Source organism: Puma concolor, chromosome C1 (genome assembly GCF_028749965.1).
Source record: "Puma concolor isolate L17-30 chromosome C1, mPumCon1.1.hap2, whole genome shotgun sequence".
NCBI lineage: Eukaryota > Metazoa > Chordata > Mammalia > Carnivora > Felidae > Puma > Puma concolor.
In genome coordinates this window covers 177,151,130-177,156,705 of record NC_141674.1, presented here as the reverse complement: position 1 = coordinate 177,156,705, position 5,576 = coordinate 177,151,130, and positions in this window count along the sequence as shown.

The window sequence follows — 5,576 nt, the reverse complement described above, 5'->3', positions numbered from 1 at the left end:
AGCGAGGATGGGAAAGGAAAACAATAAACACTCCCATTCAGAAAGGGAAAGAATGGGGAACTTTCGTTAAACTCTAATTCATGGTAATTCTAAAATTCCAATGGGAAGATATTATGAGGTTCCCTATCCTGGGGGTATGGAATGTTCCTTGGTTATGCCCTGATTGTATTCAGTGGGAGGAACTCCTTTGTTCATTGTTTTTCAAGTCACTAGCTACACCCTCTGGGAGAGTACTCCTTTTCCAATATATTTCTTGGCCACATCTTAAGTGGCCACTGGGGAATATGTACTTGCTTTCTTAACTCATTTTCTTCCTTTATAAGGTGGAGTGCCCAAAGATCATTTAAAGTCTGGAAGACTCCTCAGAAACTCAGTGAGATTATTATCTATGTGCTTTTAGTCAGCTCCTTGGACTAGTAACCAGATCAACACTACTTTTTTAAGATATAGTTCCCAGAACTACATTTCTATGTTTTCTCTTCCACATTCTCTCTCATTCTCTCTCTCTCTCTCTCTCTAGCCCCCCCCCCCCCCCACCTCAGCCTCCTTCTCTTTCTCCTCAGTGTCAGGTATTTTGACACTCTAGGATCTATTAATAATGATTTTTTTTCCTAATTGAAAGGACTTAAGAGTTTTCATTCCTAATTTGCTCTCTGCCCAAATTTAATTTAATCAGTTCAAAGGTTTTAGTAGATTTTGGCTCCACAAAGTATATCTCAATGAAAGATAAGACTTTCATTGTTTGGGATGAAAAAGTAATTTCTGGACTCATTCTATTTCCTTTCCCTTCTGCTTTGGAAACTGGCTGGTTCTTTCCTGGGTTCATTTGTTTCTTGCAATTTATTGCCAAGCTATCTGGTGGTTACCAAAACACATAACCAACATTTTGCTTTCCAACGTATTCCTTTAGAACTACAAGTGCGTTGGGAACATGATGTATCTTTCATGTTATTACAGGCCTTCACTAATGTTTCACCATGCTGTAAAGCACAAGTCTCCAACTTTTCAGTTTCCAGTATGATGCCCTACCACCAGCTATTAGATTCCAATGATAATGACAAATGTTTTAAATTTTTGTTAGGAAATCCACAATTTTCATATTCATCAAGACAATCAATTGGTAATAAATAACTCCCAAGCTTTAATGGTTTAAAATAACAATGGCACAAGGCTGTTGCTTTCCTATATACCATCAATTAGCGATTAGAATGTGAAATTAAAAGGGAAACCTGGGTGGCTCAGTCTGTTGAGCATCTGACTTCGGCTCAGGTCATGATCTCACAGCTTGTGAGTTCAAGTCCCACGTCAGGCTCTAGGCTGACAGCTCGGAGCCTGGAGCCTGCTTTGGATTCTGCGTCTCTCTCTCTCTCTCTCTGCCCTTCACCCACTCTCATTCTGTCTCTGTCTCTCTCAAAAATAAATAAACATTAAAAAAATTAGAATGTGAAATTTAAAAAAAAGATAGCATTTACAATAGTACCAAAAAGAAAGCTGAAATAATTAGCCTTAAATCTACAAAATATGTTCTGAATCTGTGGAATACTATGAATTATTGATGAAATAAATCAAACAATATCCAAATAAATAGAAAGAAAAGATATTTTCATGGATTGAAAAATTCAATATTGTTATCAGTTTTTCCTAGGCTCATCCATAGATTAAACATAACCTCAATCAAAATCCCCACTAGCATTTTTGGAACTATGAAAAAACTATTATTGGAAAGGTAAAGAGCTTAGAATAGTGAACACAATTTTGAGAAACAAGAATAAATTCAGGGTGTTCTCATTATTACATTTCAAGATTTCTTATGAAGCTACTGGAATCAAAACAGTCTGGTATTGAGGAAAATGGAAGCCAGATTAATAGTACAGAATAGAGAGCCAAAAAGTAGATCCACACAGATATAGTTAGCTGATATTTGACAAAAATGCGAAGGTAATTCAATGAAGATAAGACAGTCTTTTCAACAGATGGTGTTGAAATAATTAGATGCCCTTATGCAAAAACAAACTCACACACAGATTTCACATCGTACACAAAATCAACTCAAAATAGACCAAAGATATAAATGTAAAGTGCAAAGCTATAAAACTTCTGTAAGAAAAATAGGAGGAAATCTAAATGACCTTGTGTTTGGTTATGAATTTTTAGATACAACACCCAAAGTATCATCCATGGAAGGAAAACAAATGTACTTTATTAAAATTGAAAACTTTTTCTCTGTGAGAGACACTAAGAGAGTGGATAGACAAGCCACAGACTGTAGAAAATATTTGAAGTTCACATATTTGATAAAAGACTTGTATGCAGAATATACAAAGAATACTATTTTTAAAGTATATTTATTTATTTTGAGAGAGAGTGTGAGAGGGAGCAGGGGGAGGGGCAAAGAGAGGGAAAGACAGAATCCAAAGCAAGCTCCGTGGTGCAGTCAACACAGAACCTGATGCGGAGCTCAAACCCACAAACCATGAGATCATGACCTTAGCTGAAATCAAGAGACAGACACTTAACTGACTGAGCCACCCAGGTACCCCACAAAGAACTCTTAAAACAATACAGATTTATTTTGTGCTTATGCTACATGTCGCTCAAGATCAGTAGGGATTTTGCCCATCGTGGTGACTCAGGGAATCAGGCTGATAGAAAATCTGCTGTCACATTAACAGGAGGCTCTAGGGTTACCTTTGTCGACTGGAGAGAATATAGAGAATCGGACAACTATTAATTATTCTTGTTAGTAACTGGCATGCCACCTCTGATCTGATCACCTTTTATGGGCTAAAGAAAATAATAAGACCTAAGATGTGCTCTCAGAAGAAAATTTCCAGTGAAAAATCTGGAAATTTTATTGAGCATCAGGTTACTCATATGTGCACAAACATACGAGAGACCATTTAGATGGTATTTATTAAACATTGCTATCAGGAGCATGCTATGAAGGCATACACACAAGTTGAGCTTTTCCATGGTGTCAACTTTATCCAATCATAAGCAAAATAATCACAATTATAAAGCAGGTTAAGGATTCCAAACTGAATGACATTTCACCATGTGATTAAACTCAGTTTCTTACACAACACACAGAGCAGTACATAAGACAGACCCTATAACAAACAAGATAACAGAAGGGTATAAGAAGTTAAGGAACGAAACTCAAAGCCAGTCTGTGGGTGCGCAGATGAGATAAGGCCTGGGTCCCATTCAGGTCAGCTCCCAGCACTTACTGAATGTTAGGTTCAAGGAGTGAAGGGTTGCAGTTCTGTTCAGAGATCAATTGGTCAGAACCTTTGGCAGCAGTTGCCTTTTTTTTAAGTTTATTTATTTATTTTGAGAGAGAGAGAGAGTGTGTGTGCAAGAACAAAGTAAGGGCAGAGAGGGAGAGAGAGACACAGAGAGAGAATCCCAAGCAGGCTCTGCACTAACAGTGCAGAGCCTAATGTAGGTCTCCATCTCACAAACTGTGAGATCATGACTGGATCTGAAATCAAGAGTCAGTTGTTTAACCGGCTAAGCCACCCTGGTGCCCCAGTAGTTGCCTATTTTAAGTGGTCAGACACACAGAGGTCATACCTGAAGAGTCTGACAGTTTGTTGCAAAAGTCTTCCCCTTTTTAAAGGGATTTGATTGGTCGTGGGCCCCTGCAGACCTCCTCTGGTTCTGCTTGTTCTCAGTTCTGGAGTGTCAGCTAATGCTGGTCTCAGCAACATCTTGTAGCTGTGGTACATTTAACTGCTTGCATCACGGCCTGACACAGGCTCCCACTGGACATGAGAGACTCCATTTTGCTCTCCACAATTGCATATATAGATCAAACTCCCTACCCTCACAAAAATGACTATATTGCAATAAAAATTGTGGCATATTAAAAAAAAAGACATGCATACATAACATTAGACATTTCATGGTATAGGAACCTAGTTACTTCCCATCTTTACAAGAGATTGAAAGTCTGAAGCATTAAAATATTCAACTTTTATTTTAGATATTGGATTGTAATTTAATCATTAGATATCCATCTTAGAAAATCGTGAGGGATGCCTGGGTGGCTCAGTCGATTAAGTGTCTGACTCTTGATTTTGGCTCAGGTAGGATTGAGCCCTACCTCAGACCACATGTTGAGTGTGGAGCCTGCTTGAGATTCTCTCTCTCCCTCACTGCCTCTCCCCGCCTTTGAATTTTCTCTCTCTCTCAAAATAAAAATAAATAAATGAACAGTAAAAAAAAGTAAGATCTTTGAGAAGACAAAGATAAAAGAAAACAAATATGCCTTTTGAAAGTGACTGTATACAGCCAAGATTGTTAGAAACAAAATAACTTTAGAGGAATGTTTAATAAAACCATGTAAACCTTGGTGGTTTCTTCTAAAGTTGCTGAATTCTTTGGTTCAGTTAGATCTCTAAAGTGAACTTAAAAACAATAAAAACATGAGAAGGCCACATGAGGGGTTTCCTGACTCAAAGGAAAACCACTACATTCAACCAAGTTGTAGAAGTTTTTAGGTTGAAAGAACTTCCATGTGAGACCTGCAAATGAATTATTCAAATTTTACTCACTTACATAAATATTTTAAAATTAAAAAAATAGTAAGTTACTATCACAACCCACTGTCATTTAAATAGGTCCTTTTAAATTTTTATGCAAGCTTTGGTGGTCTTCTTTGGAATTTTTTCACCCTTCAGTTAAATTCAGAACAGAAGTATTTAATTAATAAAAACTTCTTTCAACAAAGAGTGTAATTGCAATTGTCATTGGAATTTTAAAAAAAATCAATAAATGGAGTGATCAGGAAGCTTGTTTCCTCAGCTCCATGAACTTGACTGATGAAAGAAGTTTAAGTTCAATGAATATTAGTAGTTAAGCATAAATTTAGGGGAAAAAAATCTCTAATTACTAATCAATTTGATGTTTCTTTTTCCACTTCAATACAACCAAGAATCGTAGGCAAACACCACATAAAATGCTGTTTTGTTTTTGTTTTTTGGGTTTTTTTGGTGGTGGTGGGTTCTTTTTTTTGTTTTTGTTTTTTGTTTGTTTGTTTTTTACAATAATCAACTTTTAAATTTTTTTTCATGGTTAGTACTATCACAAATTGTTGGCCTGAAAAGAATAAACTGACAAGAAATTTTTATAGATCTCAGTTTTAAAAAATAGATGAAAGCAACCCCAGCTAACTTCTGCAAAGAGTATTCAAGTCTGTGGTCTCAGTGATAAATTGTGGGAACTGGGATAAATGACAGCTCAGAGTTATAAACTATATGCTCTTCGAAATAAATGGCATATTGAATGTTGCCTTAAACATTTCAGGGTTTAAAAAGGCTCACAAGCAAATTTGCCCACAAAGAAATTGTTGTTTATTAGTCTTTCAAATGAATTTTCAAAAAAAATGAATATTCTTTCTATTTTACCAAGTTTGTGCTTGCCCAATCCATATTTGATTGTTGCCATTTCCTCTCCCATTAACTCAAGAGTAATAACACAAAATGACCTCATCCACATCTCACAAATACATATGTATACAATGGGTTTCTCTATACACTATAGACAATTTTCTTAATACACACACACATACA